The sequence below is a fragment of the Pseudophryne corroboree genome, chromosome 3, assembly GCF_028390025.1.
Source record: "Pseudophryne corroboree isolate aPseCor3 chromosome 3, aPseCor3.hap2, whole genome shotgun sequence".
In the NCBI taxonomy this organism is placed as follows: domain Eukaryota; kingdom Metazoa; phylum Chordata; class Amphibia; order Anura; family Myobatrachidae; genus Pseudophryne; species Pseudophryne corroboree.
Genome location: NC_086446.1, coordinates 620,790,024 through 620,814,494, shown reverse-complemented (window position 1 = coordinate 620,814,494; position 24,471 = coordinate 620,790,024).

Sequence of the window (24,471 nt, the reverse complement as noted above, 5' to 3'; positions counted from 1 at the left end):
ATTATTTATATCTTGGAATGTGCTTGCGGCTTTTATTATGTGGGCAAGACCACCAGATGCTTAAAAGTAAGAGCCGCAGAGCATATTTATAATATTCGTAAAGGGTTAATCACGCACACGGTCTCCTCACATTTTAAGGTGTGCCATGAATCAAATGAATGTAAAATAAAAAGCTTTTATGGTCTACAACAGATACAACCTAATTGGCGTTCAAAAGACATAGATAAAAGACTGTCTCAATCGGAAATGAGATGGATACACCATTTGGACACACTTGCCCCTAATGGACTTAATGGTGATTTCGAGTTGAAGTGTTTTTTAACTTAATTGATCAATTACATTCTTTGATTCTTGGTTCATTTTTCCTATTTGAATCTCCTTTTTTATATATATATATATGTTTTATATTTTTTATATGTATATTGCTGCTATTGTCCACATATTTATATTTTATATGTATATTGCTGCTTTTGACCATATATTTATATTTTTTTTCTATTTGAGGTGCTGACTCTGTCCATTTAATTATGTTTATACATTAAATTAATGGTTGGACATTTGTGGAGGATTCTTCAAATATCTTGGAACTGATTGTGGCCTCCCTGGATGATTGGAATTTATAGCAGCCCAATATTGAAGGTCCCTCTATAAGGTGGAACGCACTACCACTGCAAACCTCCGGGATCGGACTTTGTGAAGAACTGGAACGCAAGCCGCTGTCAGTTTACGGGACTTCCGGATGCGGTGGAACGCACGGCCATCTTGTTTCCGGTCATGTGCATCCGGTATGCGCATGTGCGGGCGGTCCTGTACGCCGATTAGCGGCAATTGAGATCAGCTGTTTTTTGTATTAGCTAGGGTATTTAGGGAGACGGAAGGGAGAGCAGTATACGCTTCTGAAGAAGGACTATGAAAGTTTGAAACGCGTTAAGCGTGTACTCTCCCGCTTTACTTGTGACCCCGTTTGAATTTTACCATCTGCACTGGACGCTGAGGGACTGTGTTGGATCCTGGTTTCCGGAGCCGTTTTCCTTAAGGTGCTATATCCATCTGGCCCCTTCCAGACCTTGCTTCCTGTGGCTGTATTCCTCATTGGGGATTTATCTATATGCTTTTATTTTATCTACTTGATGTCCAGCTGCATTTGTTTGATATCGGCGTTGGACATTGTTAGGACTGTTATCATCCAGTCCTTTGTTGCTGTACTGCCAAAGAGGATTCATTCTATATGCTACTGACCCCATCTGTTTGGTGTAAGTGCGATATTAAAATAAATTCAGGCCTTTTAAACAAAGATAATTGCACTATTGCACTTTCTTTTTGTCTTACAATTTTATGAGAATTAGATCCATCTGCCTTTAATCAACGTTGGATCTTTATTCATCTCCTGAATTACCAGTGTACGTGACCAATCAATTTTATGTATCCACTGGGTGTGTGTTTGTAAACTTGGCTTTTATGGGAGCGCTTTTAGTTTGTATCTCTCCTTTTTCCTCTCAATCTATTTGTTAAGTGTAAAGGGATATACACTCTGAGATATATAATTTTCAGCTGCACCCGTGAATTAATCTGCGCATGTTTTTAAACTATTTCCTAATCTTAAGTATCAAGAAGATATAAAAAAAAAAAAACCACCACGGGTAGGTGGTATACAATTATGGATGGACGAGCGACTGCCGACACAGAGGTAGCTACAGCCGTGGACTACCGTACTGCGTCTGCTGCAGTGCTAATATAGACTGGATGATAATGATATAAAAAATATATATATATCACTACTGCAGCCGGACAGGTATATATTATATAATGACGGACCTGCTGGACACTGTCAGCAAAATGCGTTTATAGAATAAAAACACCACACGATGAATGTTTAACTTTTTCAGGCAGACAATCACAATATACTGGTGGTCAGTGGTCACTGGTCAGTCACACTGGCAGTGGCACTCTGGCAGCAAAAGTGTGCACTGTTAAAATATGTACTCCTGCTATAACTGCTCCCCAGTCTCCCCCACAATTAAGCTGTGTGAGCAGTGAGCACTCAGCACAGTCAGATATACAGTATTACATAGATGATGCAGCACACTGAGGGCACACTGAGGCTGAGCACAGATATGGTATGTGACTGTGTCACACTGTGTATCGTTTTTTTTCAGGCAGAGAACGGATTAATTAAACTGGTGGTCACTGGTCACACTATCAGCAAGTAGTACTCCTAATATGCTCCCCAAAATTAGTAAATCAAGTGTCTCTACTACTCTCTAGTCTACTCTAAACAGAGAGGACGCCAGCCACGTCCTCTCCCTATCAATCTCAATGCACGTGTGAAAATGGCGGCGACGCGCGGCTCCTTATATAGAATCCGAGTCTCGCGATAGAATCCGAGCCTCGCGAGAATCCGACAGCGGGATGATGACGTTCGGGCACGCTCGGGTTAACCGAGCAAGGCGGGAAGATCCGAGTCTGCCTCGGACCCGTGTAAAAAGCGTGAAGTTCGGGAGGGTTCGGTTTCCGAGAAACCGAACCCGCTCATCACTAGCACAGACTAATGCTGCTTTCAGATCGCAAATGGCGGATCCTACCCGGTAAGAGAAACGTGTCCTTACCGGGTGGGATCCGGCATTTGCTCTCCTCTGCTGGCTTTCCGACCCGGCAGTATACCGGGTCGGTTGCCATAGCAGCGGGGGGCGCAGCAGCAGCAGGGGCGGGGGTGGAGGCGGCGCTGGGAGATGAGCTCATCTCCTGCGCCGCCTCTCCCTATGCTGTGAATGGGAGCCGTGTTGCATCGGAATGGCTCCCATTCACACTGCACCTGACTCGGTATTCAACCCGGTAATAACCCTCCTTTTTAACCGGGTTGAATTACTGTTTCAGGCGACCCGCTAATTCGGCAAAGGCGCTTTCACATCGCACACTGACCCGTTTCGACACGGCAATATGCCGTGTCGATACCGGGTTATTTGTGCGATGTGAAAGGGGTATAAGTCTTTCACAGGGAAACCACAGCGTTGCAGTCACAGAAGTAGACTTAACGATCTGACATAGGAGTGCCTGTGAGCAGAGGATAAATAGCAGTTTCCCAGGTGCAAACCATAGCTGAACATAACTAGGTAATCAACCCGGGTGTGGATCATTAGATCGACAGTGTCTAGGTCGACAATGTTTAGGTCGACCACTATAGGTCGACAGTCACTAGGTCGACAAGGTGAGAAGGTCGACAGGGTTAGAAGGTCGACATGTTCTATGTCGACAGGGCAAAAGGTCGACATGAGTTTTTTTATGTTTTTTTGGTGTCGTTTTCTTCATAGAGTAACCGGGAACCTCAATTAGTGCACCGTGTACCGCTTCGCTTGGCACAAATTACCGTTCCAATTGTAGTCCACGTGAAAAAGTAAAAAAGAGGATAAAAAAAAAAAAAACTCATGTCGACCTTTTGACCTGTCGACCTAGAACATGTCGACCTTCTGACCCTGTCGACCTAGTGACTGTCGACCTATTTGAAGAATGGATTTGACTGCCCTCACTAGCTCAGGTATATGTAAGGTAGACTGATGCTCCGCCTCCCCTGAGGGGGACTCGGTGAGAGACATCTGCCTCTCCAGATGACGTCTCAGAATCCTAAAGCTGCATAGACTGTGAGGATGGCACAGGACGCCTAATGGCTTTAGAAGGCAAGGGTCTTTGACCCTGTAACATCTTTTGAAAGGAGTAGAGGTAGTAGCTAGATTATGCACTGAGGAAGAGAGCACATCCACCCAGGGAGGGGACATAGCTGTGATTGGTATAGCAGAGTATAGTGTACCTGCTGTGGGAATCTCATAGGGGGAACAACCACATGGCTGCAAAGCAGTCCACAATCTGTGCCAACACCTGAGAAAAGGAAGCCCAGGGGGATCCTGAACAGGAGCTGGAGGGGCTGGTTGGTTAGGTGGGATATAGCAAGAAAAATCAGACAGCAGAGCTAGCACAAGTCACAGACAATGCAAAATACTATATATTTGCTGCAATGGTTACTAAATCAACCACGCATACCACAGTGGCTGGTAGGATATAGCGCTGTATAACCTGGCTCCCAGGAGAAGTATAGAGGGAGACTGGACCCAGTGTTCCCAGAGACCTGTAGCTGCTTAGAAGAAAATGGCTGCTGTGGGTCTCTGAGGGGGAGGGAGGAGCAGCTCGGAGGCAGGGAAAGACCTCAGTAGAATGGCGCACTGAGTTGTAAGAGAGCTGGCCTCCCCTATGCTGGCATCAACCACCAGGTTCCCTGGCCTCAATAAACTTCCCTGCACCAGTATAGTTAGCCCTGGTAGTCTAGTGGGGTCCCGGACAATCTGGGGTGCACATCAGCACCTCCGGTCTGTTTCCAAAGACCAGAGATAGGACTACATTACCGGTCCGCTTGTGCTCCGGCTGCAGCCCGGGGTCCTCCTGCAGAACTGTGCTAGCCATGCCCCCAGTTACACTGCTGGAATCACCAGAACGCTTACTGGTGTTGCAGTAGTTGATGTGTCAGCAGCTACATTCAGTGTCGGACTGGGGCATGAAGGGCCAACCGGAGGAATGCAGTGATAGGGGCCCATACTTAGGGGTGTGGCCAGCCTACAAAGGGGGTGTGGTCAGCCTCCACAGAGGCTTGAAATACACAATAATATAGTGCAGAGTAATGCAACATATCTTCCATGTATAATAGAAGTGCACAGTCTGGAACCTGATCCCTAGAGGAAGGAGTGGGCCCTCAAGCAGTGGGGCCTACTGGTGGTTTCCCTGGTACCCCTGTGGGCAAGTCCGACCCTGGCTACAGTATGAAGTCCAGAGGTCTGCCAAGCACTGCTAACTCTGTCTGTACTTAAAGGAAATCATAAATGTAAAGCTTGAGCTGCTTGATAGCAGCCCCACTATTTAAAGGTGAACCAGCTCCGGCCAGCACCAAAACGAAACTGAATAGCCTGGGCTCTGGGTGTGGTGTAGAGGGGAAGGACTGGAACATCCTGGTAGCTGTAAAAGCTTTAAAGGTTTGGTGCCCGGTCCTATCCAATCACTTACACCCCAGGGTATTCCCTGTGGAGCCCTATGGACCCTGAAGAAAAACATTTATGGACATTCCAAAGCTGAATAGACTAAAGTCTGGATTCCTCTTCCTGACCACTCCTTATGTGTGCCTCACCCCTTGTCACTTTTATTTGTCCCCTTTGACACATTATCCCATCTTTTTACTCATCCCATCTGTTCCCTGACCTTCCTCTTTTGTTTGCCTTTGCCATTCACTTTTCTCCTGTTCCACACCTTTCTCCCTCTCATTTTCCACTTCTCTCATTTTCATGTCTTTCCATCCTCCTCTTCTGTGTGTTGTAGGTAGAATCATGGCTGGTGGCTGCTATCTAGAAGACTTGTGGAAGAAAGAAAACACAACAATGCCACATATATGAATCCATTTATTTTACCTAGAATGATTAAAATTGACATTCATATCAGTCTTCTAGTGATGTCTTTCGTTAATAAATACCATAGCACTTATATTAAATGATTGCCACAACAGAGTGTGTACTCCCTAAGCATGACTTTCAAGGCATATCACCAGGGAGGGAAAGTGCATCCCTTAGACCTATATTGGTAGGGCCTGGTGATACAGCTCTAGTCTCCTAAGCCACCCATTCTCATCTGAAAAGAGTAGGGTGGGAGCCTCCCCTGTCCAGTAGGACTGCCCGGGCGATCACCAAAAGACCACGTACCCCGGGGTACGTGGGTCCACTAATCTGTGGTGGATTTCAGTTTTTTATCTATGCGAATTTGTACTTTGTTGTTAAGACGCCCATTGTTTTATGTTGCACTTTAAAAATAAATCACTTTTGCACTTTACAACAAGCAGTACTTCACTATATATTGCTATTTCCTCCTATTTCCGAACATCTTGGGGTATATTTACTAACATTCGTAATTCTCCCGATTTGGTGGGAGAATAATCACGAATGACATCGAAAGTGTAAAACTGCAACTTTTTGAATTTATTACGACGAATTTACTAAGCTGCCGTATTCTGCATTTTCGGGTTTTCCGATGTCGATGTCATTCGTTTTTTTAGGCAGTGTTTTACGTGAGTGACTTGTAAAACACTGCCGACTTTAATACAATGAATCTCGGCCGGATCTGAGAGATCCGTGCTGGGCTTCATTGTGCACTTTGTTTAAAAAAAAAAAAAAAAGTTTAAATGTTAAAAAAAAAATTGCGTGGGGTCCCCCCTCCTAAGGCAAACCAGCCTCGGGCTCTTTGAGCCGATCCTGGTTGCAGAAATATGGGAAAAAAATGGACAGGGGTTCCCCCATATTTAAGCAACCAGCATCGGGCTCTGCGCCTGGTCCTGGTTCCAAAAATACGGGGGACAAAAAGCGTAGGGGTCCCCCGTATTTTTAAAACCAGCATCGGGCTCCACTAGCTGGACAGATAATGCCACAGCCGGGGGTCACTTTTATACCGTGCCCTGCGGCCGTGGCATCAAATATCCAACTAGTCACCCCTGGCCGGGGTACCCTGGGGGAGTGGGGACCCCTTCAATCAAGGGGGTCCCCCCCCCAGCCACCCAAGGGCCAGGGGTGAAGCCCGAGGCTGTCCCCCCCATCCAATGGGCTGCGGATGGGGGGCTGATAGCCTTTTTGTAAAAGTGATTGATATTGTTTTTAGTAGCAGTACTACAAGGCCCAGCAAGCCTCCCCCGCATGCTGGTACTTGGAGAACCACAAGTACCAGCATGCGGCGGAAAAACGGGCCCGCTGGTACCTGTAGTACTACTACTAAAAAAATACCCCAAAAAAGACAATACACACACACCTTGAAAGTAAAGTTTTATTACATCCATCCACACAAACATACATACATACTTACCTTATGTTCACACGAGGGTCGGTCCTCTTCTCCAGTAGAATCCATGGGGTACCTGTTGAATAAATTATACTCACCAGATCCAGGGTACCAGGCTCCTCGGATAATCCTTTTGTAATCCACGTACTTGATTAAAAAAATAAAACGGAGACCCGAGCCACGCACTGAAAGGGGACCCATGTTTTCACATAGGTCCCCTTTCCCCGAATGCCAGAAACCCACTCTGACTGATGTCTAAGTGGGTTTCTTCAGCCAATCAGGGAGCGCCACGTTGTAGCACCTTCCTGATCGGCTGTGTGCTCCTGTACTGACTGACAGGCGGCACACGGCAGTGTTACAATGTAGCGCCTATGCGCTCCATTGTAACCAATGGTGGGAACTTTCTGCTCAGCGGTTGACCGAAAGTGACCTCACCGCTGACCACAAAGTTCCCACCATTGGTTACAATGGAGCGCATAGGCGCTACATTGTAACACTGCCGTGTGCCGCCTGTCAGACAGTACAGGAGCACACAGCCGATCAGGAGGGTGCTACAACGTGGCGCTCCCTGATTGGCTGAAGAAACCCACTTAGACATCAGTCAGAGTGGGTTTCTAGCATTCGGGGAAAGGGGACCCTTGTGAAAACATGGGTCCCCTTTCAGTGCGTGGCTCGGGTCTCCGTTTTATTTTTTTAATCAAGTACGTGGATTACAAAAGGATTATCCGAGGAGCCTGGTACCCTGGATCTGGTGAGTATAATTTATTCAACAGGTACCCCATGGATTCTACTGGAGAAGAGGACCGACCCTCGTGTGAACATAAGGTAAGTATGTATGTATGTTTGTGTGGATGGATGTAATAAAACATTACTTTCAAGGTGTGTGTGTGTGTATTGTCTTTTTTTGGGTATTTTTTTAGTAGTAGTACTACAGGTACCAGCGGGCCCGTTTTTCCGCCGCATGCTGGTACTTGTGGTTCTTCAAGTACCAGCATGCGGGGGAGGCTTGCTGGGCCTTGTAGTACTGCTACTAAAAACAATATCAATCACTTTTACAAAAAGGCTATCAGCCCCCCATCCGCAGCCCATTGGATAGGGGGGACAGCCTCGGGCTTCACCCCTGGCCCTTGGGTGGCTGGGGGGGGACCCCTTGATTGAAGGGGTCCCCACTCCCCCAGGGTACCCCGGCCAGGGGTGACTAGTTGGATATTTGATGCCACGGCCGCAGGGCACGGTATAAAAGTGACCCCCGGCTGTGGCATTATCTGTCCAGCTAGTGGAGCCCGGTGCTGGTTTTAAAAATACGGGGGACCCCTACGCTTTTTGTCCCCCATATTTTTGGAACCAGGACCAGGCGCAGAGCCCGATGCTGGTTGCTTAAATATGGGGGAACCCCTGTCCATTTTTTCCCCATATTTCTGCAACCAGGATCGGCTCAAAGAGCCCGAGGCTGGTTATGCTTAGGAGGGGGGACCCCACGCAATTTTTTTTCAAAAAATTAACACTTTCCCACCCCTTCCCACTGATATACATGCACGGATCTCATGGATCCGTGCATGCCTATCCAATCACGGCTCAAAAAAGCAGGTCTGTTTTTTTTTAGCACTTTTTTACGAGTTGTATTTTTTCACGGCAGTGTTTTGTTTTTTTTTTGCTTTGCACTTCTTAGTAAATGACCGAGATTCATATCTAAACAGCCGCGTTTTGACCGATGGTGTATTCATTCGTATTTTTATTCTTGGACTTGCTAAAAAATACGAATGGCCTCATCACTACCGTGATTTCTGCTTAGTAAATTCCCGAGATGACACTTTGAAGAAAAAACGGCATCTCGGTCAAAATCGGGACCTTAGTAAATATACCCCCTTGTATCTGAACGGAGAGGTGAAGAGGTGAATAAATTGGGAGAAAAAATTGCTACTAAAGTCTGCAGAATAAAGGGAGTGATATCACAAGCGTATTTGGGTGGGCATTATCGACACCCCACAAATTCTGGTACGTAGGTCTGCCAAATCAAGGTGGATTTGTAGTTTTGATTAACAATTTTTGTGAACCCATTTGAGCCCTACGGTACTTCACTATATACAACTCTCTCTTTCTTTTTTTGGGACTACCATTTAAATTGGAACGAGGGAGTGCTGCTGAATAGAAAAATCGTCTGTAGATGTGAACTCTCTCTTTACGGATAGAGAACATTACCCGTAGTGACCCAGGGAGCGCACCTCAGCAAAATTTTAGAATATAAATTGAAGTGATCGCAGCGGCTGAGTAAGTTCAGACCTACTCAGAAACTGCACAAAACTTTTTTGTACCGCTCATCTGCATAAGCGTTCGCACACTTGCAAAGCGAAATTACACTCTCCCATAGGCGGCGACTATCTGATCGCAGTGCTGCAAAAAATAGCTAGCGTGCGATCAGGTCGGAATGACCCCATCTGAGAGAACCAAGTATAGCTTTTTCAGGAATCACCATCACCAGTATAGCTTTTTTGTTTAATCATTTTATTGCTAGGGCCCTCAAAAAGTTAGTTCTCAGAGCCCCCCACAAACTAGTTGCCCTGGGCCCCCTCAAATTTGAATTTGTCCTCGCTCCTGAGAATGCCACCTCCAGCCCTCAATGCAAACACACCACCTGTAATTCCACTACTGCCTGTGTCACAAAGCTAGATGTCTGTCTGTGCTCATATCGGTATACTGTTTCTATGTAAGTGCTGCAGCAGCAGAGGTCTGAGGGGGCTGCTGGTGTGGTGCAGCGGTGTGAGCGCTGGTAACTGTGTGGCCGCTGGAGTACTGGTGTGTGGGAGCTGCTCAGGTGAGATTCCATAATCTGGCATGTCTGCAGTGCTGGGAGCCGCCATGTTGAAGACCAATTCTCAGTGAGCCAATGAAGTTTGGTTTCCTGTCCCTCTCAGCCATTTATAAGCAGGTTCCTCTTTTAAAAGGGGTCAGTTCAGCTGTGAACAAGCATTCACCATTCCAGTCCTCATTCTTCAGTGTTCTTCAATCTCAATCTCATTTACTGAACATTCATTATACAAGCCTTCAAGTCCCCAGTATTCTTCAGCCACGTTTAACAAGCTTCCAAGTCTTCACTCTTCAGTGATCTTCAGTTACGACTTAAGCATCCATTCTTCACTCTACAGTCTACAATCTTCAGTATACTCCATCTATGCTGTACAAGCAGGGGCGGATTGGGAACAAAAAGCGGCCCTGGAAAAATTTGTACTAGTGGCCCCACATGGGCAGCACCAGAGGTGTAAGGTCTAGCCATGGGCCATGGCAGCAGCACTCTCCCTCCAAGACTTTCCAGATAGTGGGCATGTCTAGCATCAAGGGAGAAGTTAAAAAGAAATAAAATTAAATATTATGAGCACATTATATGATACACCTTCAGAATTTAGGAAACTATATCATTCTTTAGAAAGATATATTTTCTTGCTTATTACACCAACCGTATCCCAATCACTATTCACTCAATCTTATATGTCAGCCAAACAGGCAGACAGAGCATACACTAGATCATCTGCAATCACAGGCTAAGTGGCAGTAATTTTCATATATGCAAATTATTTTGCATCTTATTCATTATGTCTATAAAAAGGACCACATGTCCTCAAACAAAACAGGCCCCAAGGGTGCGTTGGCCCACCGGGAATCTTCCCTGCAAACCCTATGGCCAATCCGCCTCTGTGTACAAGCATTCATTCGGCCTCCTCGTTTCCTTCCTGCAGGTATATCCGTTCTTTTAGTTGATGACCACTTGTCGGAACCCCATACCCAGCCCATTGTAACATATACATTATGCTGCTAATTGCATCTAATAACCCAAATCATATAGCAGTATTTTTTATGTCTGCGTTACATCATGCATGTAGTTCAGAATAAATTTAGAAAGGAATGAATAGGTGATGGTGTGATTAATGACATCAGCACTTCACCTAACCATGTTTAATATGAACTAATTTGTTAGTGATAATTGTACTTAACGTTACGATCTGCTCATTATCTTGTTATTAACGTAATAATTGTTTTAATTAAAACCGCTATGGTCTAGCTGAAAATTATTGTTGCATAAATGTAAAAGCTTCATTAGTATAGTAATGCCTACATGTGTCCTGTATATTCATAATGTTGTAAGGAGTCACGGAAGAATGGAACCCAGTTATGCCATGGCTGTACTTCTCTTAATAAATTGGGCAATATAGTTAATATTAAGTAACTGTAACATGCTATGTATTTTATGATCGTATCATCCTAAAAGACAAATAATTTATCTTTATGTTAATTTATATAACCTATATAGTATAAGGAGCAGGATCTTGGTAGGCAGTAATTCAATATCGTAACATCTCATTAATAAATATGAAGTTAAATTAACATGATTATTTAGAAGAATAGCATACAAACAAGTGTATCAAACAAAACAATATTACAGAACATTACCCATATACTATAAGCTGCAGCAGTGATATGACAATTGTTTTATGTAGACTGATCGTAACCAAATAAAACAATTACACACACTGAATGCCTAAAACAAAATCTGTATCAAAATGAACGTGTCACTTAAATAAAATATGCAGTTAAAAAACAAATGCAAGTGATTTAATAATGAAAACCTGTGTTTAAAAATAGAATACAATAGAGAGTTATTACAAGCTGTCACTACAGTTTATATAGTTAGTACAACAATTGATTTTTAGAAAATATTATGAAGAATTGTGATAACACTAGGGGCTCATGTGGACTTGGTGTGGTGAGTAGTGTGCACCTTACACCTAGGACTAGATACGTGGGGAGGTTATGGGTGGGCTAGCTACAGTGAGGTGCTTGCACTAGCTTAAAAAAATGACAATAATAATGATAATAATAATAATAAAAACAAAACATGCCCCCCATCCTGCTCTAAAATGTGAAACCAGCTCTAGTTTGCCAGTCTAAATATTTGCAGGGCCAAAAGCCATGAAGTCCCCCTGAAAAAGCCATAGACAACTCTAGGCTGCCTTTATAGCGGGGAAACTGGCATGACTGTTCCCCCTTCCCATAGTGTCAAACCAAGCCTAGGCTAGTCCGCATGGTGCTGTATTCCCCAGGGATATTGGGGTGGAAAATAATGCAAGCTCCCCTGAAGTGGTAGCTGTGAGTTAATTAAAAATAAAAGTAAAATTAGTCATTTCCTACTGATCCCTGCATGCCCTGGCTACCTTAAAGTGCCATCATATCCATGACTGTTTGTGCAAGAACTGTTGTCAGGTGTGTTTACGGGGTTCTTATGGGGGTAATTCAGAGTTGATCGCAGCAGCAAATTTGTTAGCAGTTGGGCAAAACCATGGGTGGTCATTCCGAGTTGTTCGCTCGTTATTTTTTTTCCGCAACGGAGCGATTAGCCGCTAATGCGCATGCGCAATGTCCGCAGTGCGACTGCGCCAAGTAATTTTGCTATGCAGTTTGGTTTTTTACTCACGGCATTACAAGGTTTTTTCTTCGTTCTGGTGATCATAATGTGATTGACAGGAAGTGGGTGTTTCTGGGCGGAAACTGGCCGTTTTATGGGAGTGTGTGAAAAAACGCTACCGTTTCTGGGAGAAACGCGGGAGTGGCCGGAGAAACGGAGGAGTGTCTGGGCGAACACTGGGTGTGTTTGTGACGTCAAACCAGGAACGAAACTGACTGAACTGATCACAGTTGCGAGTAAGTGTGGAGCTACTCAGAAACTGCTAAGAAGTGTCTATTCGCAATTCTGCTAATCTTTCGTTCGCAATTTTGATAAGCTAAGATTCACTCCCAGTAGGTGGCGGCTTAGCGTGTGCAAAGCTGCTAAAAGCAACTTGCGAGCGAACAACTCGGAATGAGGGCCCATGTGCACTGCAGGTGCGGCAGATATAACATGTGCAGAGAGAGTTAGATTTGGGTGGGGTGTGTTCAAACTGAAATCTAAATTGCAGCATAAAAATAAAGCAGACAGTATTTACCCTGCACAGAAATAAAATAACCCACCCAAATCTAACTCTCTCTGCAAATGTTATATCGCCCCCCCCCCCCCCCCCACAGTGCATATAGGGGGTCATTCTGAGTTGATCATAGCTGTGCACAGCTACGATCATCTTCCCTGACATGCGGGGGGACGCCCAGCACAGGGCTAGTCCGCCCCACATGTCAGTCCGCCCCCCCCCCCCCCCCCGCACACACAAATACAAAAGCAGCGCACAGCGGCGATGCTTTTGTATTTGTGGAGTAACTCCCGGCCAGCGCAACTCCCGGGAGTTGATCATCGCTGCCACTGGCTGCAGCGGCTGCGTGAGACGTCAATCAGGCAGAGGCGATCGTTACTGAACGACGGCCTTCGGCCATCCGGCATGCACCGGCGCACTGCGGCGCCGGCGCAATTTTGACCCGATTGCTGCACTGCGATAAACTGCAGCGAGCGATCGTGTCGGAATGATCCCCATGGTTTTGCCCAACTGCTAACAAATTTGCTGCTGCAATCAACTCTGAATTAGGCCCTATGTGTTTTAGGTTTCTGGTGGAAAAAGGAGATCTGTTTTGTATAATATTCAATTTTATAATTTTACAAATTCCATATTGGTAATATAGGCCCTCATTCCGAGTTGTTCGCTCGCAAGCTGCTTTTAGCAGCATTGCACACGCTAAGCCGCCGCCTACTGGGAGTGAATCTTAGCTTATCAAAATTGCGAACGAAAGATTAGCAGAATTGCGAATAGACACTTCTTAGCAGTTTCTGAGTAGCTCCACACTTACTCGGCAACTGCGATCAGTTCAGTTAGTTTCGTTCCTGGTTTGACGTCACAAACACTCCCAGCGTTCGGCCAGACACTCCTCCGTTTCTCCAGCCACTCCCGCGTTTTTCCCAGAAACGGTAGCGTTTTTTCGCACACACCCATAAAACGGCCAGTTTCCGCCCAGAAACACCCACTTCCTGTCAATCAGATTACGATCACCAGAACGAAGAAAAAACCTCGTAATGCCGTGAGTAAAATACCTAACTGCATAGTAAATTTACTTGTCGCAGTCGCACTGCGGACATTGCTCATGCGCATTAGCGACTAATCGCTCCGTTGCGAGAAAAATATAACAAACGAACAACTCGGAATGACCCCCATAGTTCACCACTAGAACTCTATCTACTTGCCTTCTGCTTTATTGCTCACAGTCTCCCTCCCAGTCCTGCCACATCCACCTTTCTCACTTGTGAAGCAATATACCCTACATGCAGTGGTAAGACTGATCTTCCGCTCTTGCTACTTCACATCTTCCAGATCACTCTGAACGACCCTACACTGATGTCTAATCTAATTTCAAAATTCTTCCTTAGAGCATCTTAAATTTACTTCATACCTGTGCCTTGTTTTGTCTCTAATAACCAGGTATTACTTCTACCTACAAGACTTTGTTTGTGCTAGTACCACTTATGGAGTTCCTAACCACATCAAACTATAAATACACAAAAAGAAGTAACAATAGCGTTATGCATGTATATAAATATGGTCAATGATGCACAGTATCACACAGCGGCGGAGAATATACTCATTCTCAGTTCCATTTCTCACTGCAAAATCTGTGTTTAATTCCCACTCCTATCAGAAAGAAACTTACATCAGGGTTCTCACCCACTGGCATCAAAAGGTTTCTTTGTCTCAGTGTTCAACAGATTACAAATACACACTAGGATATTCTTCAATTATCCGCAAATTCGCTGCAATTTTTCGCCCGAAAATTTTTCGCGGCAATCGGGCGAAAATTACAGCGAAAACGCTCCGTTTTTCGACCTATTTAATTCCAAACGTGTTTCACCTGAAAATTCTTGCAGTGAAAAGTGCAGGTGAAAATGGGGAAATCAGCCTGTACCCCAAAAAATGCTAAACTAACATAGGAAAACAGAAAAGAAGTGTATTGGAGATCACATTAGAGAGTTTTTGGGGACTTAAATTGTGTGAAATGGCTGTTATATGCATTTTTTAAAAAATGCAAAAAATGATAGAAAGCAGGTTTTTTTTAGCAAAATAAATGCTCTCATTAAATTTGGGGTACATGAAAATGGGTATAAGTATATATTTGGGTCATTTTAGGGTACTATAAAAAAAGTGGAAACAGACCGATTACTCCCATCTGCAAGCCTAAAAACACCTGTCCCACTCATAAAGCACCCCAATATACCTGTCCCATACCTTGAACCCCAATTTCCATCACTTTGTACTTTTTCACCCCAAAAATGACATGTCATTATTGGCCAATTAAAAATAATTAAAAACCTCAACGTGCCTAATTAGTCATTAAGGGGGGTGTCCCAGGAGTTCTGTACCATAGCCAAACATTTTTACCTTAAAATAGTGACTTTTCCCAACTTTTCACCTGCTTCAGAGTAGGTGAAGTGAAATTAGTGAAAAAATGATCACCGATAAATTTTCCCGGAAAATTGAATAGGCTGTAATTGCGTTTTGCGGGAAAAATCCGTTTTTTCGCGCGAAAACCGGACTTTTGACGCGAAAAGTCCGTTATCGCTGCTAATTGAATATACCCCATAGTCTTCTATACTTATTAGAATGACACATCAAATTTCATTACAGCCTGTACATAAAGTTATCTTTGCTGTTACTTTAATCCTGGTCCCAAACCACGACTCAGAGTAATTTAAAATGTATGAGACAGTAAAGTCCACAACTTAAAAAAAAGGAATTATCATGTATTCACAGCCATATGAGATACAGCGGTCTCTCAGGTGAGTGAGCCTCATCTGCAGTCCAAGGCAGAGATGAAATACGGAGATAACACCGATCGGGGCCCCATCCTCCTGTGATGGTACTTGGGAGGGTCATTCAGACCTGATCGCTCGCTAGGCTTTTTTTTACAGTCCTGCGTTCATATAGTCACCGCCCACAGGGGAGTGTATTTTCGCTTTGCAAGTTTGCAAATGCATGTGCAGCAGAGCTGTGCGAACAGATCTTGTGCAGTTTCTGAGTAGCCCAGGACTTACTCAGCCGCTGAGATCACTTCAGCCTGTCCGGGACCGGAATTGACGTCAGACACCTGCACTGCAAACGCTTAGGCACGCCTGCGTTTTCCCAACCACTCCCTGAAAATGGTCAGTTGCCACCCATAAATGCCTTCCAATCTCCTTGCGATCGGCTGTGCGAATGGATTCTTCGTAAAACCCATCGCACAGCAACGATCTGCTGTGTATCTGTACGACGCACCTGCGTGTTGTGGTGCATACGCATGCGCAGTTTAGCCCGGCGACTTGGCGATCGCAGGACTGCAAAAAAAAACTTTGCGTGCGATCATGCCTGAATGACCCCCTTGGTACTCTGGTCTTAAAGTGGGTACACACTGATAGATATATCTGCCGATCAATTGATCGGCAGAAATATCTATGGACGGATCGGGCAGTGTGCTGTGCAGTCACAGTCACACTGCCTGATCCATCGGGGACTGACGTCATGAACTGGGAGGGCGTGTACACATGCCTGCCCAGTTCATCTGTCAATCACCGCCAGCTGCCGCAGCGTGTGTACGGGCGACCGGCTGGTCGCCCGTACACACACAGCGATGCGCCAATATATCGGTAGATATATTGACCATCGGCTGTGCTGCGGGGCCGACACGATATGTCTGTGAACGACGGAGTTCACAGACATATCGCCCGTACACACTGGCCGATGGACCCGTGATATATCGGCCGTTCAATAGAACACCCAATATATCTGCTAATGTGTACCCACCTTTAGGCACAGCTTAACTGTCATATCAGTTTTGCTAGATTGGCTGTAATTTTTCAGATAAACAGACAAGAAACAAGAAAAACACAACAGAAAATGTGAATCGCTCACCTGTCAACCGACATATATGGTGGATGAATATTCCAGAATGATCGTGGAGTGAACACCTAAAATATTTCCGTGTCTCACCTTCTAGAATGTTCCGGTAGATTCCCATAAGCACGTGTTATGGCAAAGTTTCCTATTAATTGAGGGTATCCATTATCTCGAGAACTAGAGCAAATTAAAATAAAACTACATTCACTTTTTCATTCAGTAACCCCAAAATACCCTAAATTCGTTCAAATATCTTTGGCAATTAAAAAATATTTTTTTTAATGGTCTGTGCTATCAAGGTGAAGCAGTAAGCATTTGCCAGGTTGTGTACTAACGATGTGGATGCTAAAGTGGGTGAATGAAAAATCACCCTCTCATTAAACTCTTCAAAGACACATATGGGGATATTCAATTAGCTGTGGTAATTTACTGCGACTGGCTGACACCCCCCAAGGATATTCAATTGTCCTTGATGATGGCAAACGTTTTTTTCGTGCGAAAATTTAGCGGGGACAATTCCCCCATAGTGCATCTCTAATGCAATATACACAGGAGCTGTAATAATAGTTAGCATATATGTGATAGGAGGCCTGGAAGTCAACTGTGGGCACTGAAGAGCGCCAGGAGAAGCAGAGCAATATATCTCAAATTAATGTAATATGATGCTGTCTGGGATTTTTTTTATAGATATATTTTTTTAACAAACAAAATTTTTACAAAGAAAATATAGAAGACTGCTGGCTTCTACCTCTCTTCAGCTGAGCCAGTTATTGGAAGCTTGTGCAGGGCCGGCAACAGAGGGGTCAAAGGGGACACCTGTATCGGGCCCCAAGGATCAGAGGGGCCCCAAGGATATGCCAATAAGTGACCAGCAGGGATGGGAGGCGTCATGTCCAAATAGAGCAGCGAGCTGTAGGCATTGTGAGTGCAGCCTCAGAGTGACAGGAGCCTCTCACACACAGAGACTGTGCGGTGCATGTGTGCACCCGCTCTTCCGGGTCCAGCTCTGTTGCAGGCAGTTACGGGAAATGGCAGCAGCTCCACTGGCCAGGATTCCCGTGCCTTGTGTCGGGCTTTCCTGGTGGGGTATAAGGGCTGCACGATACCTGCTGTGTGGTGTTTGGGTCTGGATACTGGGGAGTGCATCGCAGGTGACTCTCTCCCTGGGGTAAAAGTGGATTGGTGATGGGGTCAGAGAGCTCGGAATGTATCATGGAGTCATTGGGTATAGACAGACTGTGGGGTGTGTGGGAGGAAGGAGAGAGGGAGACACAGATTGTGGTGTGTGGGGAGAGGAAGGAGAGATATTTATACTTGTATACAATCTCCTATATAATAGTCCTGTGACTCTGTGCCTGCCATTCTAACGCTGGGCGGAGTCATAGAGCCCATCACATGTGCTGCGTCCTTCCTCCTGCTGCCTGTCCATCACCCCCTCGGCCATCAGCACACTCCGATTCCCCGGCCGCGGCAACAACAACAACTGCTGCCTGTCCTTCACCCCCTCGGCCATCAGCACACTCCGACTCCCCGGCCGCGGCGCCTGGCTGACGCACAACAACTGCCGCCGCCATACACGAGGGACGGCTGGTGCAGGAGAAGCTTTCGTAGCCTTCCCTGCACCGCGTACAGAGACCCGCCACCTCCTCCAAACACGTGACGCTGCCTCCCACCATCGCCAGAGCCGATGCCCTCACTGCACACCACAGGGCATGCCCTGCCGCCTGAGACGGGGACACGGACAGAGCGCGTCATACTGAGAGTGACTGGTGCGCACTGGGGGCCAGGACAGAGATCTGCAACCCCAGATACCTAGGTATGTGGGGTCACGCTGTCAGCACTTCCACCACTGCCCACATCCACCAGGCCCCCCCATACTTTACCTGTAACCCCTCCCTGCCGCCCCACCTCTCCGCATCCCCTCCCTGCCACCCCGCGTCTCCGCGTCCCCTCACTGCCGACCTGCGTCCCCTCACTGCCTCTCCGCATTCTCTCTCTGCCACCCTGCCTCTCCGCGTCCCCTCCCTGCCGCTCTGTGTCCCCTCACTGCACTGCGGGGCGCCTCTCCACATTCCCTCCCTGCCGCCCCGCCTCTCCGCGTCCCCTCCCTGCCGCCCCGCCTCTCCCCGTCCTCTCCCTGCCTCTCCGCGTCCCCTCCCTGCTGCCCCACGTCTCCGCGTCCCCTCCCTGCTGCCCCACCTCTCCCCGTCCCCTCCCTGCCTCTCCGCATCCCCTCCCTGCCACCCCACGTCTCCGCGTCCCCTCCCCGCGTCTCCTCCCTGCCGCCCGCGTCTGCTCCCTGCCGTCCTGCCTCTCCGCGTCTCCTCCCTGCCACCCCGCGTCCCCTCACTGCCGCCCCGCCTCTCCACATTCCCTCCCTGTCGCCCTGCGTCCCCTCCCTGCCGCTCCGTGTCCCCTCCCTGCCGCCCGCCTCTCCGCGTCCCCTCCCTGCTGCCCCGCCTCTCTGTGTCCCCTCCCTGCTGCCCGCCTCTCCCCGTCCCCTCCCTGCCTCTCCGCATCCCCTCCCTGCCGCCCCACCTCTCCCCGTCCCTTTCCTGCCTCTCCGCGTCCCCTCCCTGCCGCCCTACTTCTCCGCGTCCCCTCCCTGCGTCTCCTCCCTGAAGCCCCGCGTCTCCTCCCTGCCGCTCCGCGTCTCCTCCCTGCTGCCCTGCGTCCGCTCCCTGCCATCCCGCCTCTCCGCGTCTCCTGCCTGCCACCCCGCGTCCCCTCCCTGCCACCCCGCCTCTATGTGTCCCCTCCCTGCCGCCCCGCGTCCCCTCCCTGCTGCCCTGCCTCTCCGCGTCTCCTACCTGCCACCCGGCGTCCCCTCCCTACCGCCCCAGGTCTCCACGTCCCCTCCCTGCCGTCCTGTATCTCCGCATCCCCTCCCTGCCGCCCCGCGTCTCTTCTGTGTCCCCTCCCTGCCACCCCGCGTCAGTGCCCCCCTCCGCCGCTCCGCGTCGGTGCCTCCCCCTGCCGCCCCGCGCCGGTGTGTCCCCCCCTGCCGCCCCGCGCCGGTGAGTCCCCCCAAGCCGCCCCGCGTACACTCCCTGCGACCCCGCCTCTCCACGTCCCCTTCCTGCCGCCCCGCCTCTCCCCGCCTCTCTGCGTTCCCTCCCTGCTGCCCCACGTCTCTGCGTCCCCTGCCTGCCGCCCCGCCTCTCCCTGTCCCCTCCGTGCCTCTCCGCGTCCCTTCCCTGCTGCACCGCGTCCTCTCCCCACGTCTCCGCGTCCCCTCCCCGCGTCTCCTCCCTGCCGCCCCGCATCTCCTCCCTGCCGCCCCGCGTCTCCTCCCTTCCGCCCCGCCTCCCCTCACTCCCGTCCCGCATCCCCTCACTGCTGCCCCGCCTCTCTGCATTCCCTCCCTGCCACCCCGCGTCCCCTCCGTGCCACCCAGCCTCTCTGCGTCCCCTCCCTGCCGCCCCGCCTCTTTGTGTCTCCTCCCTGCCGCCCCGCGTCCCCTCCCTGCCGCCCCGTGTCTCCGCGTCCCCTCCCTGCCGCCCCGCCTGTCCGTGTCCCCACCCTGCCGCCCCGCGTCTCTTCTGTGTCCCCTCCCTGCCGCCCCGCGTCGGTGTGCCCCCCCCTGCCGCCCTGCGTTGGTGTGCCCCCCCTGCTGCCCCGTGTCAGTGTGCCCCCCCCCTGCTGCCCCGCGCCGGTGTGTCCCCCCCCTGCCGCCCCGCGCCGGTGTCCCCCCCCCTGCCGCCCTGCGTCCCCTCCTTGCCGCCCCACGTCTCCACAACCCCTCCCTGCCGCCCCGCCTCTCCGCGTCCCCTCCCTGCCGTCCCGACTCTCCCCGTCCCCTCCCTGCCGGCCCGCGTCTCCGCGTCCCCTCCCTGCCGCCCGACTTTCCCCGTCCCCTCCCTGCCTCTCCGCGTCCCCTCCCTGCTGCCCCGCGTCCCCTCCCTGCTGCCCCACGTCTCCGCGTCCCCTCCCCGCATTTCCGTGTCTCCTCCCTGCCGCCCCGCGTCTCTTCCCTGCCGCCCCGCGTCCGCTCCTTGCCGCCCCGCCTCTCCTCCCTGCTGCCCCGCGTCTCCTCCCTACCGCCCCGTGTCTCCGCGTCCCCTCCCTGCCGCCCCGTATCTCCGCGTCCCCTCCCTGCCGCCCCGGCTCTCCGCGTCCCCTCCCTGCCGCCCCGCGTCTCTTCTGTGTCCCCCCCCCTGCCGCGCCACGTCGGTGTGCCCCCCCGCCGCCCCGCGTCGGTGTGTCCCCCCCTGCCACCCCGCGTCGGTGTGTCCCCCCCTGCCACCCCGCGTCAGTGTGTCCCCCCCTGCCACCCCGCGTCGCTGTGTCCCTCCCCCTGCCTCCCCGCATCACTGTGTCCCTCCCCCTGCCTCCCCGCGTCGGTGTGTCCCCCCCTGCCTCCTCGCGTCGGTCCCTCCCCTGCCTCCCCGCGTTGGTCTGTCCCCCCCTGCCTCCCCCCTCTGTATCCCCTTCCTACTGCCCTCCTCGGTGTGTGTGTGTCCCTGCCTCCCCGCGTCGGTGTGTCCCCCCCTGCCGCCCCGCGTCGGTGTGTCCCCCCCTGTAGCCCTGGCTCGATGTGTCCCCCTCCTATCGCCCCGCCTCAGTGTGTCCCCCTCCTATCGCCCCGCCTCGGTGTGTCCCCCCCTACCGCCCCACCTCTCTGTATCCCCTCCCATACCGCCCGGCCTCTCTGTTTACCCTCACTACCGCCCGCCTCTCTCTATCCCCTCCCTACCACCCCGCCTCTCTGTATCCCCTCCCTACTGCCCTTCTCTCCGTATCCCCTCCCTGCCTGCTTTCCCGCGTCTCCGTATCCCCTCCCTACCGCCCTGCGTCTCTGCATCCCCGGCCTGCGTCGGTGTCCCCTTACTACCGCCCTGCGTCGGTGTGTCCCCTTCCTACCACCCTGCCGCCCCGCGTATCTGTATCCCCGCCCTACCTCTGTTGGTCCCCGCCTTGCGTGTCCTGTCCCCTCCCTACCGCCCTGCGTCTCTGTGTCCCCTCCCTACCGCCCTGCATGTGTCCCCTCCCTACCGCCCTGCGTCTGTGTGTCCGCGCCCTGCCTATGTTGGTCCCCGCCCTGCGTCTCCTGTCCCTTCCCTACCGCCCTGCGTCTCTGTCCCCTTCCTACCGCCCTGCGTCTATGTGTCCCCTTCCTACCGCCCTGCGTCTATGTGTCCCCTTCCTACCGCTCTGTGTCCCCTTCCTACTGCCCTACGTCTCTGTGTCCCCTCCCTACCGCCCTGCGGCTCTGTGTCCCCTCCCTACCGCCCTGCATCTGTGTGTACCCGCCCTTCCTCTGTTGGTCCCCGCCCTGCGTGTCTGTGTCCCCTTTCTACCGCCCTGCGTGTCTGTGTCCCCTCCCTACAGCCCTGCGTCTCTGTATCCGCTCCCTACCGCCCCCCCTCCCCATCCCTCCACCCGCAGCATCTACAGACTCCCTGCCTCATCCGCGGTCCCCCCGCACCCGCTACATTCTACACATTGTGCCCTGCAGGCGCTGGTCACACCGTCGCAAGGGCCTACGCCCCCTTCACCGTCGGACGCCCTTTCCTCCTCCAATATTTAACCACTACCAAAACTAGCAACGCAGGTAATACTCCATATAATACAAATATTGAACCCCAGAAAGGCGTGCAGGGGCTAAGGGGCGTAGCCCCTTCCGATGGTGTGAAGTGCGCCCGTAGGGCGCGATGAAGCACCTAGTTGAATTAATATTTATATATATATATATATATATATATATATATATCAAACAATTGTGTCGGCACTCGCTTCACTGACCAGAAGAAATCTTGCTTGGGTGCCCTCCATGAAACTGTAAAGGCTCAACAATACACACACCAGCAGGCGGCACTCACAAGTCTTGCAGGCGAGAATAATCAGACGAACAGCGTCTCTGAGTTCGACATTTCAGTCGTTAGACTTTTTTCAAGAACAAGTGTATAATGACATAAACATACCTTAAATAGTGTACTCCGTCCAGGCCCCCTGGTTGCGCTTCCGGACGCCGCCTGTCTTCACCGGATGATGTCACTTCAGCGTGCGCCCACCAGCCGCTGCAGCAGTTCCGGTCACATGCTTCCCAACCCACGTGACCGCGTCCCCCACCGGCGGCTGAAACCTTTTATGATAAGCCCCACAGCAGCATACTTGTAATTGAAGTCAATAGATAGATTTTTTCATCCATTTACCATAACCTTCATCGTGTAATATAACAGACCAGTTAGTTTGCGGCAGTGGCCATAGTTATCATGATACAGTAATATCGTATATTCAGCGTAACAAACTGCATTTGCTAGTGCGATGCACTAGATTTTAATCGATTATAGGTAGAATTTCTTTAGATTAAGGATTTTTTTGCAGACACCGTATATCACATCCAGTCCACATCACGTGATCTTATTTTAACATGTTTCTAGTCCGCACATCTGAAGCTCAGTCTCATTCATTGTTTTATCACAATGTACACTTTATTATATTCACGTATGTTTGTATGATGTTGATCTGTTTTTTATGATTTTTTTCTTGCACTGTTTTGGTGTTTGTGTATATTGTGTTGCTTTGTTTACAGCGCACTATGGTTACCGCCCGGCGTCTCCCTGACAACGGATAAGCGGATCCGGCGTTGCGTTTCAGCCGCCGGCGGGGGACGCGGTCACGTGGGTTGGGAAGCATGTGACCGGAACTGCTGCAGCGGCTGGTGGGCGCACGCTGAAGTGACATCATCCGGTGAAGACAGGTGGCGTCCGGAAGCGCAACCAGGGGGCCTGGATGGAGTACACTATTTAAGGAATGTTTATGTCATTATTTGTCATTTTTCCTCCTTATATTAATGCCCAGTATACATTATGCCACATACTGCAATGGCCCTTAGACATTATGCCACACACCATAATGCCCCCGACACATTATGCCACACACCGTAATGCCTGTGACACATTATGCCACACACCGTAATGCCTGTGACACATTATGACAGGAATCGCAATGCCCATTATACATTACGCTACACACTGCAATGCCCCTGATACATTATAGCACATACAATGCCTGTGACAGATTATGCCACACACTGCAATGTCCGTGATACATTATGCCACACACTGCAATGACCCTGAGACATTATACCACATACCACAATGCCCGTGATATAGTATACCACGCACCGTAATGCCTGTGACACATACCGCAATGCCCGTTATACCTTATGCCACACACCGCAATGCCCGTTATTCATTATGCCACACACTGCGATGCCCCTGAGACATTATACCACAATGCCCGTGATATAGTATACCACACACCGTAATGCCTGTGACACATACTGCAATGCCCATTATACCCTATGCCACACACTGCAATGCCCGTTATACCTTATGCCACACACTGCAATGCCCCTGAGACATTATATCACATACCACAATGCCTGTGATATAGTATAACACACACCATAATGCCTGTGACACACACCGCAATGCCCGTTATACCCTATGCCACACACCGCAATGCCCATTATACATTATGCCACACACTGCAATGCCCCTGAGACATTATACCACATACCACAATGCCCGTGATATAGTATGCCACGCACCGTAATGCCTGTGACACATTATGACACACACCGCAATGTCCGTGATACATTATGCCACACACCGCAATGCCCATTACACATTAAGTCCTACAGTAAGGCTTCTAATTACTTTTAAATTACCTGCTCGTTGCCAGGGGTTTCATGCTCAGGGTGTCATGCTTGTTGCCAGGGGTTTCATGCGGTAGGTATTATGCTTGTTGCCAGAGGTATCATGTGCTGGGTTTCAAGCTT